The 15,294-nt window shown below is 39.4% G+C and overlaps 1 protein-coding gene across 4 annotated transcripts in view; it reads right to left on the bottom strand.

Annotated features, from left to right (window-relative positions):
• The window catches only part of CPNE4 (copine 4), a 462,790-nt gene that overhangs the window by 312,646 nt on the left and 134,850 nt on the right, over positions 1 to 15,294 (bottom strand). The gene's annotated exons all lie outside the window — the stretch shown is intronic.

The raw sequence follows: 15,294 nt of genomic DNA, 5'->3' as shown, positions 1-15,294 counted from the left end.
AATGTGACAGGCTATTAAATCAATTTCTCTTCCTCTCTTTAAATAAAGCACATGCAGTGATCATTCAGAATTAAAGGTGACAACCTGGAGATGTTTGGATTCATTCTTCAGTTCTAATACACACACATATGCAACTCACATCTCTCTCATGCATGTTCTCACTCTCTTGCAAACTCACACATACACACTGTGCATTAATAAAAACACATTAATAATTAGTTGTTTTAATTATGCTAGTATTTCTTAGATCAGTCATGTTGTATTATAGTAAGAACTATAATGCATACTCATGTAAAGATAATTTTGGAAAGAGGACAGAAAAGTGATTAGAAATCACTTAGGTGAGCTCAAATGATGCAAAACCAAGGAAAGCCTCATTTTGTGACTGGGGCAAGAGAGGATGACAAAGGTTCAGGGAGCCTTTATATTAAACTCTAAATATTTCAAATATTTTTAAAAGAATTACCTCTTTTGTATCTCACAGTTTGCTGGCAGGGGCACATTGGTATGATTATTCGGATAAGCAATCAGATAAGCTTAAAATATATGTATATCCTTTGACCCAACACTTCCCCTAAGAAAACAATCATCAATGCTCACGGAATTAAATTAATAATAACAGTGATGGCTAGCAATTAGGTAATTCTAAGTGCTAGGCACTGTTGTATGTTAAATCTACAAACAACCCTACGATGTAGGTACTCGTATTGTCCCCATTATACAGATGGGAAAATGGAAGAAATTGACTTGTAAAAGATGTTATAACTGGTAAATAATGGAGCTGGGATTAAAATATAAACAGTCTGTAACTAGGATTACACTGTATACTACACTGTCTCTTCCCATTAGAAGTACATTCATTGCAGAATTATTGACACGACCTACTACTCCTCCCTTAGTATCGCCCATCGTAACTGACTCAGTTGCTCAGACCTTTCGAATAATTCCTGATTTCTCTTTTTCTCATTCCCTAGATCCAATACATCAGCAAATTTATAGAGTATACTTTTTAAATACCTCTCATTTCCAATTACTTCTCATCTTCTCCATGGTTACCACCTGATCCAAACTATTACATCTCTCATTTGGACAAATACAGTAGCTCCTGAGTCGTCTCCAGCATCTGTTCTTGTCTCTGTACACTGTCTGGCACAGCAAACAGTGTTATCTCTTAAAATGCAAATCACTTCCCTGCTTCAAGCCTTCCAATTCTCCCCTCTCCTTCATATTTAGAATAAAAATCCAGGATCTCTACCATAGCTTATCAGGCCCTACACATTCTGGTCCCTAGCTGCCTCTCCCACATCATTTCCTCTCTCTTGTCTTCATATCCCACTGCTCTCTAGCCTTCTTGTCTCCCTGCTATTCCTTAAATAGGCCAAGAAATGTCTGTGCCGTGGCCTCTGCTCATCCTCCTGTTAGAACACTCTTTCCCTACATCCATATGTCTCACTCCTTTCCCTATTCAAGTTTCTGTGCAAATACTGCTTCCTCAGATAAGCCCTCCCTAACCATGGTTTTTAAATTAGTCCCTCCAACATTCCCTATATAATAGATTATATACCCAAAAAATAAACTTCCTTCTTGCCAGTAAATTATTGTGAAAATATTTATTTGTATTGGAAAATATGGTTGGGCAAGTTTCAGGGTAGTAGGTAGGGAGTGGGCAAGAGAAGAATCAAGTAGCAAGAAGACAGAGACAATCGTGTTGCAGCTTTGGTGGCTCCCATAGCCATGGATGAGTGCAGTGGCTTCTATGAAGGGGGCAGGACTTGGAATAATGGGCACCAGTGGGAGAGGACTCAAGGTAGAACCAAAGGATCCAAAATTTGAAGCAAGAGGATTTTAGAGAGCAGATTCCACATGTACTGACCATATAATCTTGGAAATATTGGTACAAATCCCTTTCAGTTCTCTCATCTGTAAATTGTCAATAAAAATTATAGCACTGACTGAATTTTATAGACTGTTCCAAGGAATCAATGAAAGAAAATGTGGGAGGACTATTAGATACCAATGACTCTTATTTGTTCCTTCTTCTTTGTCATATCTAGTGTTGGTAGCATACATACACATTATTCCTTAAACTGGTGTTTAAAATCAAGAGAGAGATTTCAACTTATAGTTTCTTTCTGTTGTACTTCCTGAGGCTATCCATTTCCTAAGTTTCACACTCAGAGTAAAAAGTCATTCCTTTTAAATATTCTGTATTTGCATCTTTCAAACTTTTAAGATAATAGCATAAATGGGAATTAAGATTATAAACATGCCCACATTCTCCCTATCTACACCCTTTAGGATAATCATAGATTCGTGTAAATAATAAGATGAGGCTTTTCAAATAAACAATATTTCCAGATACAGATTTTTTAACTGTGTGGCAAGCATTCAACACTCTTTGCATGAAAGGAATGGGTCTCTGTGCTTGGCCTGAAACTGCCTGTGCATGGAAGGCCACATGCAGATGCTCTAATCGGAAGTTCCAGGGGTGCCTGGGTGGCTCAGTTAAGCAGCTGCCTTTGGCTCGGGTTATGATCCTGGGGTCCTGGGATTGAGCCCCATGTTGGGCTTCTTGCTCAGTGGGGAATCTGCTTCTTCCTCTGCCTCTCTCCTCTTGCTTGTGCTCTCTCTCTCAAACAAATAAATTAAATCTTTAAAAAAGGAAAAAAAAAAAAAAAAAAGAAGTTCTAGCTTTTCATGAGAGTAAAGACACCTTCAGATGATTTGAAATCCCAGACTTAAATGACTACTACTAGCCTTCCAGGCTTCCCTACTGAGACATTGGACATTGTGGCACAGGGATAAGCCATCGCCACTGTGCCCTGTATGGGGTCTCAACACACAGAATCCAGGAATCTAATAAAATGGTTATTTTAAGACATTAAATGTTGGGCTAATTGTTATGCAACAGTAGTCATTAGAACAAACTGGCTGAAGTATATCTTCAATAGGAACAGATTTAAGTAGATTCCCCCACCTTAAATCCATTTCTCAGAAGCTATTTTGAAAAGGCTAGAATTCACCAAAGGAAGGTTAAAAAGGTATCAGAATTTCTTGCTTCGATGCACAGTTCCAAAGCTGTAATCTTTCCACAAGAAGAACTAGTCTCCACATTCAAGAAGAAAATATCTAAGCCTAAATTCTCAGATGAGAGGAAGCACTTGAAATATCAAGTGTTTGAAAGCAGACTAGCCAAGATAGAGAGTTGAACATTTCTGAGCTTGAATCAAGATAAAATATTTAATTAGCCTATAAACTGACCCCAAGAACATCTGGAGTTTCCAGAAGGGAACATATTTCTTGAAACTTCTTCTCTGAGACTGCCAAATAGTGGGGGCTGGTGTTGGCACAAAAGCAAGGATGGAAAAGTGAAGATGGAAAAGAAAGGTTATCGGCATGGCCTCTCTGATTCCCGTGCACAGATAAGAGAGCATGGGCAAGCGGAATGAAGTCGCTCTGAGTCTATCCATCTTCTTCAAAATGCAGAGAATGCAGGGGATGAGGAGGCTCAGATAATTCCTGACCAGGGGAGCTGAAACCAATCGATCAAAGTGGTTAGTCAGAGACTTGGCAGAAACTTAAAGACTTGCCCAATTTCTCACTGAAACTTCTCTTATTTTATACAGACAAATGGGATCAAGAATTCTTGCTGGGCTGGTGGCAGATGAAAACCCTGTCACCAGCATTAAACATACCTTGAAGTAGGCATTTCCTGATAATATCTTCCATATAGTGAGCACTATGTGATGTGCTAACCACATTAGTTTTTCACACGTTATCTCCTTTAAACATAATGGCACTTAATATTTATTAAACACTGGCATTTAATATTTATTAAGTACTCACGATGACCCAAGTACTATGTTAAGCAATTCTTATGCATCATCTCATCTCATCTTTATAATAAACCCACGGAATAAGATTTTGCTATTGTTGTTGTTGTCTCTGTGTTCCAGATATTGAAAATACCCAGGCCCAGGGAAGCTGTTCCAGATATTGAAAACACCAGGCCCAGGGAAGCTGATGCATTTGCATAAGGTTACATGGATAACCCAAGTGGTCTGATTCCAGAATTCATAGGGTCAGCCAGTTCACTGTCCTGCCAGCCAATCGCTTAATCCTGACAACAACTATTTAGACACAAGGTAGTAGGAGAGGCTCAGAGATGTTAGGTGACTTTCTCAGGTCACACAGTTAACCTGTGCTAGACCTCAGTCATATTTCCAAACTGACTTCATATCAAGCCTGGATGCAATAGCAGCTTCCTAAATTGTCAGCCACAGGGATTTCAGGTTGATGGGAAGCCTGGTGAGTCAGCATAAATAATTTAGTTTGATTCTGGGCTAAACCAGCTCTGGGTCTATTTTTCTTCTTTTCTGTGGTACTCTTTCTCTGACTTTTAGTTAAGGAACCAAATTTTCCTGTTTTAAAAATCTTACACAGAACCCCAATATACTCAACAGATAAAGGTGATATTTTTATTGGTATAAATCTATTTTATAAGTTGAGATTTCTGTCACTTACTATGATGTCAATCAAGGGGAACATAATGCGTGTTAATGGTTTCTGATGTGTCGAAATTTAACTATCTATGTTGTTTCCTGTTATATGTTTTAAATATTAATACATATTCTAGGAAATGTTCTATATCTTGATTTGAATGGTGATTATTCAAGTATGTATATATTCGTCAAAACTTATCCAACTACACATCCAAAATGGCTGCTTTCGGTTGCATTTTATATGCAAATTGCCTCATCAAAGTTGAGAAGCAAAAAGTTATATTTATATTTATATTTCAAACAAATGTTTGCAATACCTCCAAAGTGGCTAGCCTCCCCCCGCCCCAGAATACTATTTATAAGTCTTCAAAGCAAACAGTGTGGTGACTCAGAATGGGGAAGTTGAGAATTATTTGTGTCCTAAGGTTCAAATAAAGACACTGAAGAACTTCGATCTCATTCCAGGAATTTCTATGGCTTAAAATAAAAATGATTTAATCCCTGAAAGCCAACAAGAAAAACGTGCTACCTCCTCTACATTCAGGTTGCTTTTGAAGCAGACAGGAGAAAACTAGGTGGAAGGAAATTATGTTTTCAGCAAATAATTTACTCTCTTTCCCCTATTGTCTCAATGAGAGACCCAGGAGGCAGATAAATCCAGATGGAGCCTAGGGTGGAGGAGGGAAGACAAAGGGAAACCCCACCAATGCTAAGCACAGCTACAGCTCTCCTTTCCCCTCACCACTGCTACACTCTCCCCAGTGGAAGAAAAAGAGAGAAGAGAAAAGAAGAGGAACACAAAGAAGTTTAAGATCAAAAAGATATAAGGAAGGAAACAGAGTCTAACAGAATGTGGTTACAGGTTATAAGCTGCTACATGGTCTTCATCCCTCAGCAGCAGGAAATGTCCTTCAAGCATCATCCATGTCTCCATCAACATAGTTACTATGCCAACTGTACACTTTACATAGGAACATATAAAGAAAATCCCTTGGGCAGCCCGGGTGGCTCAGCGGTTTAGCGCCACCTTCAGCCCAGGGCATGATCTTGGAGACCTAGGATCGAGTCCCACATCAGGCTCCCTGCATGGAGCCTGTGTCTCTGCCTCTCTTTCTCTCTCTCTCTCTCTCTGTGTCTCTCATGAACGAATAAATAAAATCTTAAAAAAAAAAAAATCCCTCTAAACAAACTTCTTGCCTCAGGTACCAATAATCCAACCTCCATGTGAAAAGAGTAAGCCTAATCGTGTAGGTGAGTTCTAATCAACTGAGTTCTTATTCTCCTGAATGAGAATAGGATGTTCCTCAAAAATCCAAGGGTCTTTAGAGGTGAACAGGGAGAAATGGACCATGAAAATGAAATCTAACTACTGAATTCCAAGCATCTATGTGTCAAGCACTATGGTAGACACTAGGGATGCAAAATCATTAAAATGGTGACAGATTTAGTGCTCCAGAATTTACTTCTCCAATGACCTCCAGATACGTCTCTACTCTGCCTCCAGCCACAGGGCAATATTATTTGCATTAGTCCTCAGAAAACTTGAGGACCAAAAAAAGCACATCTTTATTTAGATAACAGTTCTTGAAAAATGACTAATGTTCCATAATCACAGCACTTATTGAGCACTAACTCTGTAGTACCAGGTACTATTATAAGCATTCTACAGGCATTGAATCATTTAAATGGTAGGTGGGTACCATTATGATACCCATTTTATAGGTAAGGAAACTGAGGAACAGAGGGTTTGGGTAACTTGCCCACTAGCACAGCTAATGATGGCTGGACTAGTCCCTTCAATCTAGTCTGGCTCAATAGCCTGAGCTCAGGACTCCTATGCCATGCATCACTGGGAACTTTTAGGAAGTCAGGCTGAAAGCATATAAATTGGAGGATGCGTAGGCTGTTTTAAGTATTTACCAAAATAAATTTAATTTCTGTTTAAAAAATGCAAACAATTTTAAATGAATTCTTGGATTCTCTGAGGAGAGGAAAACATATTTATTTTATTTTTTAAAGATTTTATTTATTTACTTATTTTTTTATTTATAGTGCACATGAGTGGGGGGGAGAAACACAGGAAGAGGGAGAGAGAGAATCTCAAGTCGACTCTGTGCTGAGCATGGAGCCTGACATGAGGCTTGATCTCCAGACCCAAAGGTCATGAATGACCTAAACCAAAATCAAGAGTCAGACGCTCAACCAACGAAGCCACCCAGGTAACCCAAACGTGTTCATTTTAAATGACTAGTCACATTATATGGGGTTACTCTATCTCCACAGAGGCCAGGATGAGGGAGACACAGAGTTATGGAGATAACATGGGCACTGGAGTCAGACAGCCTGGGTTCAATTTGTCGCAGCTCCTCTTCTTACTACTTGGGTACGCTCTGAGCAAATTACTTAACCCTTTGGTGCCTCTTTATAAAATATATATGGAGCCCAAATTATAAGGTTGTTCTGGTAATTACATATGATGACACATATGAAGTACTGAGTAGATTACCTGATACAGCATATAACTACTCTCAACATATTTTAAGATATCATCACTAATAAGTCACCATTACAATGAGTAAAAAAAGAGTAAGTGGACTGAAATTACAAAGGAAATAGGATTTTCTTAAAGAGATGATTGTCAGCAGTGTGTCAAGTTAAATATTAAAATAGGAATCTAGGAACCATGTTGAAAACATCTTGGAGATCCTGAAGGTGGCTTAAGCTAGAGGCAGAGTGCTCTAAATCATAAATGCCTCCTGAAGCTCTTTTCTTGGTCTGCAATTTCATCTTTCAAATACTCATCATGAGACGCAAGGTCTTATAAAAAGCCATGGCAACCAAAGCTCTGTCTTAATGTCCAGAGTGTGGCTCACCAGTTCTTCAAGTTAAGGAAGCAATGAAGCCCATGTCATGGTGCTTTCCCCCCTGCAGGAGGCCAGACATTATTCTTCCAGCTGATAAATCATCTCCAAGGCACATAAAAGAAGTCAATCTAAGATTTCAGTTCAAACTGTTTTTCCTCATTTGCAGCCCCAAATTTCCCATTTTGTGCAATTCCACTCTTAGACGCCATGACATTGACAATTTTGAGATGTCATTGATAAGAAAGCCACTTAGCATCTTATGCAATGCAGTTTGCTTCTTTCCCTTTAGTCAAGTGCATCACTTACAGGGTGCACATCAGGCAACTGCAGTCTCTGGTCAAAGGGATGTGACCTCAGGCAGCAGGGAGGAAATTTTTTTTTTTTTTTTTGGCTCTACTGTTTCATTGTGTTTCCTATTCAGTGCTTGGAGTAAGATTCCTAATATCACCTTTATAAAGGAAAGGAATTATTCTTATTAAGGATGTGTTAAGGGGGAGGTAGAAAGCAGCATCAAAGTTTTCCCAAATGGGAGTTTGATGCGAAACCACAGTGAAAACTTTGTGAACAACTGAAGAAAACTGTTGTTTTTTATCATCTGTCATGCTAGGTGTTAGCCACTGAAACACTGCAAGTCAGCGAAGTGTGAACAGAAAATCTTTTGAAAAAGGAAGTTTTTTGTGATATCCAGAGGGAATGCTTTAATTGACTTAATTCTCATTTCTCAGCTCTTGTCTGGGTCCACAAATGAGAGGTTAGCTATGTTTCAGAGACCCGGCCCAGGCAGGTGTGGGAGTAAGGTCTAAACTCAAATACTTCCGGGGCCACACTAGTAGGGCAAGTGAGCGGGGCAGGCTGGCTAGCAGGAAACAAGAAGACAAACTCATATTCTGGATATGGGCACCTGCTACCCACATCCAGTTCACCACTGCACAAAGACTAAAGGTTCCATGTTGCCAGGTTTTCTGGTTACTCAGTAGTAGTCTGGAGTTTTATAAAAAACTGTCCTGATCTTTACATTTTGTTAAATAGTACAAACTTGCTTGAACACCAATAGTACAAACTTGCTTGAAGGCCAAACAGAATATGTGTGAGACTAGACATAGGCCTCTAACTTCAAGTCTATAACTTCCGGTAAGGTGAAGAAAATACAGGTTGGTTCGTGCAATCAACCAGATTCCAGCTTTACTACTTACTAGCTGTGTGACCGTGGATGATTTATTATTTCTGCTCAACCTCAGTTTCCTTACCTGGTTAGTAAAGTCTCCCTTGCAGGGTAGTTGTGAGAATTAGAAAGAATATATGTAAAATGACTTATTTCCTAGCTGGTATCAATTAACTTATATAGATGGCTACTTTATTTTGTCATCACCCAAATGTTCGTATTGCCTGACCCATTTTTATAACATTCTAGCACTTTGGAGCAATGGAAAATTGATTACCTCTGTTACAGGTTATAGATAAAACTACTATTTTGGGCTTCATCTTCCTGGCTCATACAAAAGGGTGATGGCTCACTACTGTCCCAAGCATTAAAGAGACTTGTTCCATAGAACTCTTCCATGAGCCCTCTAGCCAAAAGCAAATTGCTGAGAGGTTCACATTTCATTTATTTGGAAGTGGGCAAGTCCATCCTATGGTCTCATATTTTCCCTCATATGCTATTGGCAGGATGTCAGGTCATATGGCAACTACACCCTACATCTAGGTGGATAGGGAGTGGGGAGAGAAGGTGGAAAATAAGGAGAGATGAAGGAGTGATTTATTTTTATCCCTATCCCACATAAAGGTAGTCTATGCACCCTTGAGATGGTCTGTATATAGGCCCTGTAGTATAGGCCCTGATGATTGGGGATTTTTGTTGTTGTTGTTGTTGTTGTTGTTGTTGTTGTTAAGCAGATGCCTGGTTTAAGCTCCTATTGTTGAGGCTTTCAAAGAGACATCCACTTCAAAGAGGACTATTTCTAATAAACACAGAGCCAGCCACAGGACTTCATAAAGAGGCAGGCTACCTTCTGGCACTGATGCTCTTTTATTTTAGGTATCGTGATTGATTTAAAAAACTGACCATTTGGGCCCCATGTTTTTCCCTTCCTGCACTTAAAATTCCCATTCTTACATTTAAAATTCATCAATAAAGAGTGAGCCTGCAAAACCCTAGGCCCCCACCTTTAACCCCAATAAAAACAGAACCCCAGGCCTGTGTGCACACTCCCCTTCTTTCATTCTACCCAAGACCTCACTGTGTGGCCCCAGGTGTTCTACCTAATCTCTAGGTTGTGTAAGTAATAAACCTTTATTTTTCAAAGTTCCCTGATGGTTATTGCTGAAAGACATCTTGCAATAATAATAATAACCACATGTGAGGGTCCACCCACTACATTGGTTATAGATAGGCTGAGACGCCATTAAACATCTACCCACCACACATTCAAGGAAAAGGAAGAGTTCATTTAAGTCCTGACCTTGTTTTAGTTCTCTTCCTCAAGGTCATATGACCTCCTGAGCCGCTAAGATAGAATGAGTTTTTCCACTAGACTCTGAGGTCTTTGAGGGTACAAATCATATTCTTTCATGATACCCAATACATGCTGGAGTTAATTTCAATGTCTGTAATAACCTTTTCATAAGACTATTGTAAGAAGCAAATGAAATAATGTAAGCAGAAGGTCTTTGTGAATGTTAATATATGGATATATTATTATAAATAATAATAACTTTACGTCAGAGTCCACTGATAACTTTTAGATATAACCACACTAATTATTACTAACAATTATTACTACAAACAACCCATCAAAGCACATGATTTATATAACATGTTTCCATGGAATTGATCCAAGGGTAATTAGTTCTCAGAATTACTTGGAGCTTCCTATGAAGGAACTCAATAGCTATGCATTAAAAATAAATGTAGAAATGTAATTGAGGTGATCGGAGCAGCATCCTAAAAACGTGGGAATAATTTGGCTTTTTCCAATGAAGACAAGTTGCCAGGATTTATAGGATTTCTGCCAAAGGCCATGGCATTGTGGCCTTAGCTCTGCTTCATGGAGGACACCCAATGTGCCCAGGGGATAAAGCATGTGCTCCAGGAAACTGAATAAATGTCTTTAGTTCTCAGGGTCCTTGTCTTTTGAATCCCTGAGAAGTGTTAATTTTTCCCACTTGGCTATGATGTTTAGTTCCAAAAGTTAGTGAATATATCAGTATTCACCAGAAGGTAGGAGGAAATTATTTCCACTCTTCATTGGAAAATGAGATATGATCTAAATACACACCATCACACTGTACTGCACCATATACTTTTGCCATTATGTGACCAGGAGTGGGTGCAAGGAGGATTTTTTTTTTAATGGGTATGGTCTCAAATTAGGGAAATTAAATCGTAAGTCTAAAACTCTCAGTTTGGAATGCATTTCCAACCTACAAGTATTCTTTTCCTTCCTTTCTGATAGTAAAACCATGGCCACTAAAGAAATACCGAAAGTTTTACCCAACGAGAACACCATCCTGTCTCCATATTCTGGAAGGAAACAAAAGTATCCTCTCCAACTTCTCACTCCTCATTATATTCATCCCAATCTCTGCTGGTCTACAAAGAGCAAGAGTCTCTTGTGCATTTCAAGACCAATTGATTTCCAATATTTCAAAGACAGATTTATCCTCATTGACCCTTAATACTATTAACAGCACAGAAGGTCAGACTGTAGGTCTTTTTGAGTCTAAAAATCAGGTTTACAGTTTCATGATCACTTCAGAGGCCAATGTTCTTTTCTAGGGCTAACAGGCTACAGCCAATTAAAAAAGCAAACAGCTCCTCTCCATATGGAAAGACCATCTAAAGGCACTTCTAACTATTGTAGTAATAATCTCAGCTGTAAACCAGGGCAAAATGGGCCCTCTCCCTGCTGTGATTCCATTACAAAAGCACAGGCCAGCAATCACTATAAAAAAGAAATGTCAATCCCTAGTTACTATCTCCCCCAAAACCACTTAAATTTAAAATTAAGAGCCTACCATAACATTTTTACAAACTCCCTTTCCTCTTCTTCCCAGCCCAGCCAAATTCTCTAGCACATCAGAAACTCTGGAACCACTCTATTTATATTAACCCTTAAATTAATTAAATTAAATATTTTAAAATCTTAGTTCCTCGGTTATACTATCTATCTTTCAAGTGCTCAGTAGCTACATGTGGCTAGTGGCTACCTTACTTGATGGCACAGATGGAGAACATTTCTATCATTACAGGGAGTTCCACTGGACAGTGCTGATCTAGAGAGAGACTCTTTTGCCAAACTTTAAAATTCCCTCTGGGGTATGCCTGGGTGGCTCAGTGGTTGGGCGTCTGCCTTTGGCTCAGGGTATGATCCTGGGGTCCTGGGATCGAGTCCTGGATCGGGCTCCTTGCATGAAGCCTGCTTCTCCCTCTGCCTGTATCTCTGCCTCTCTCTCTCTCTCTCTCTCTCTCTGTCTCTCATGAATAAATAAGTAAAATCTTTAGAAAATAAAAAATAAAATTCCCTCTGAAAGATAAGCTCACCTTGCTTTTTTCTCATCCTGACCCTGCCTCCCAATAATCTCTTCATTATGCAAATCAGCTTCGCCTCTCTTTTTTTTTTTTTTCTTCAGTTAGGCAATTACTAGACTTCTCCATAAAAAAAGACATGGGCAGAGCCAACATGAATTCTCTTCTGCAAAGCTTTCTTTCAGTTCTGAAACTGTGTACATAGAAATCTCTCTGTAAATCCAGACATGTTGGAAGGGCTAGACATAGGAAAATGTATGCCTCAAGAAATGATATCCCAGTGCACTGTCCATGTTTGCTAGCCTTCATGGAACATAGATAGTAGAAGCCAAATGGTTTATTTTTTTATGATTTTATTTATTTATTCATGAGAGACACAGAAAGAGAAGGAGGCAGAGACACAGGCAGAGGGAGAAGCGGGCTCCATGCGGGGAGCCCGATGTGGGACTCAATCCCAGGACTCTAAAATCATGCCCTGGAGGGCACTAAACCGCTGAGCCACCCAGGGTTCCCAAAGCCACATGGTTTAAATGGACTGTCAGATGCTTTTAACTCGTAGCACAGGTGTGCTTCTAACTCTCAGCATAAGACCACTTGCTGAATTTGTACTGCAAAGTAGGTGTTAGCACTAAACAAATATGCATTACTTGCTGAGAGGGTAAATTATTATCTAAGTTACCATGAGCTGTCAAAGGTTTATGTGCTGGTCGTTTACCTCTTGGCTCTCAAGTGTATTTCTATACCCTTTCCCTGTAAACCTTGTCAACAGGCTTCCATCACAGTTTGGTCAGTGGGAGGCACTAACGGGGTACATGAGAGCAACATGCAGGCAGATGCTGGGGTAACCTCATCTCCCTTTCAGATCACATTTACAGCATCATCTGCATCTCCTTTATCTTCCTGGCTCCCACCAGACAGGCCCCCTTACATGGATCCAGCTTGTGCTAGATGGCTCTTTGGTTCTGGCCCTACTATCTCCCTCTTTGGCCCCTCTTGCCCAGTTGGTGTGCTGGTAAATGTTTAACACTTGGTTCTGGGTGGGAGGTGAGCCCTGATTTGAAATATTTGCCAATGCTTGTGTTGTAAATACTCACATCAAAACTGCTTGCAAAGTTCCGAATACTTAAGAATCCGCTTTCACAAGCCTATACAAGCTGGCCTCAACACACTATTGCCCCACCCTAAGGCTTTTGTCATTAATGCCTGGGTTCTCTCAGTGTCCCTATTTACTTTCTCAGCATTTCTAACTCCTTTACTACTAATTACCTGAATTAAATACTTTATGAGCTGCCTGGCATTGGCTATGTTTTTGTTTTGTTTTTTGTTTTTTTTACTGTATCCTGAATGTATACTGCTAAGAGTGTAAAGTATATTACAGAAGTGTTTCTCCAAGTGCCAGATTATAAATCGGCCTATCACTATGTATGCTGGAAGTTCAGCTGACAGTATTGTTTTTAAAAGTAAAGCTTTTAAAATGAAGGAAGCAGCAGTGAGTCAATTTACATCAGGGAGCAAGTTTCTTGTCTGTGCACTGTAACAGAGTTTGTGAACCGGTGGCTGTGTGCAGACCATCCTTTGAGTAACACTTACATAATAGAGCACTCTAGAAAAGCAACATAGCAATACATACCAAAAGCCCCCAAAGTTTCCTATCCTTTGTACCAGTTCTTCCACTTTGATAATGTCTCCTAAGAACTCATTCAAAAAGGAGGGAAAAGCCTTATACATAAAAATGATCACTGCAGTTTAAAATAGGGTATTTTTGGAAGCAACTTCAAAGTGAAAAAACAGGAAAACTATTAAATAAATTCATGGGATATTATGCAACTTTTAAAATTATTATTATGAATATTACAGCAATACAGAAAAACATACTACTAGGTAATAAAATAAGGAAAGAAAATTTTATATGCCTGATAAGAATCATGTAAGACTATGAATGCCAGGGGCACCTGGATGGCTCAGTTGGTTAAGGGTCTGCCTTTGGCTCAAGTCATGGTCAGTCTCCTAGATGGAGCCCTGCTTTGGGGTTCCCTGATCAGCAGGGAGTCTGCTTCTCTCTCTCCCTCTGCCCTCCCTCCATCCCTGCTCATGCTCTCTTCTCTTGCTCTATCTCTCCCAAATAAATAAATTTTTTTTAAAAATTTAAAATTTAAAAAAAGAATATGAATGCCAGAAGGGAGAGCCATATATACAAATAATAGTAGACTAATGTAAAGATGGCATTAGGAGATGAATTTCTTTCTCATTTCTTTCCTCTAATTTTCAAGGTGTGCTTTTTTTTCTAATGCAGGCTGCCATTTCATTTTGTGAAATAAAAAACAGAAAACAATAAAACAACAAAGTCAGTGAGACTGTTTAGAAGGAAAAAAAGATATTACGCATTAAGACACCTATGAATGCTGTTTTATGTTGACAATATAAGCCCTTGATAAGTCTGAAGTTAAAGACTCCCAAACTGCTCATCTGTCCTGCATTCCCCCATCCAAGTTGCCTCCACCTGAGTTTCATCTGCTCATTCATCAAACATGCTGCCTCTCAGGTCTTTTGAACCTTCTTTCTTCTGTGGGATGGAAGACTTTACCCACTAGAAGAGCATCTTCCAGCTATTTGCAAACAAGTGGGAGAAGTACTAAAGACTCGAGGATTTGGTTGTAAGGGATCCAAAGCAAGTAGCTGTCTACTGTTGCTCTGCACAGAATGGCTTCAAATCCCTTCTCCAAATTCCACAGAGTACCTGGTTCCCTGTGAGATGATAACTACTGCTTCCCGGGCTGCACCTCTTGTTCCTCCCTATCTCACCATTCACCTCAGAATGGAGCTTTATAACATTGCTCACTCAGACAAGTTACCTAAAAGCAAAAAGGAAAAATCAAAACCAAACATTTAAAAAAACAGTCCTCATCCAATCTGTTTTGACTTTTAAATCAATGAACAAAAGCCAACTGCGGAATCAACCTGCAATATTGCCACACAAACCACCAAGACCACCCCGGTGTCCACCATCAAAGATAAAATAGCAAGACAGAGCTCAGGCTCTGGAGTCCAACAGCCTGAGGGTAAATGTGAGAGTTTTCCATTCAGGAGCTGAATGATCTTGGGAAAATCCTTAACCTTTCTGCATTTCCTCACCTGCCTCTCTGTTCCTCAGAGGATTATTGTGAGGATCGGCTAGTTATTTTACCTAAAGTACTTAGAATAGTACCTGACCCTTGATGAGCACCCAATAGAATGTAGCTAATATTAAGTTTTCACTCCAAAAAAAAAAAAAAAAAATGTTGCATGATGTGGCCTCTGTAAGGCAGTCCTTCCCCAGGGATCACTAAGTCCATAATGAGCACAAAGATTAAGGGTAAATGTCAAAATATCCAGGGCATTAAAACCGCTGCATCAAAACATC

Source organism: Canis aureus, chromosome 22 (assembly GCF_053574225.1).
Source record: "Canis aureus isolate CA01 chromosome 22, VMU_Caureus_v.1.0, whole genome shotgun sequence".
Classification (NCBI taxonomy): domain Eukaryota; kingdom Metazoa; phylum Chordata; class Mammalia; order Carnivora; family Canidae; genus Canis; species Canis aureus.
Note: the sequence above shows the minus strand (reverse complement) of the source record. Positions and strands in the feature narration are given on the sequence as shown.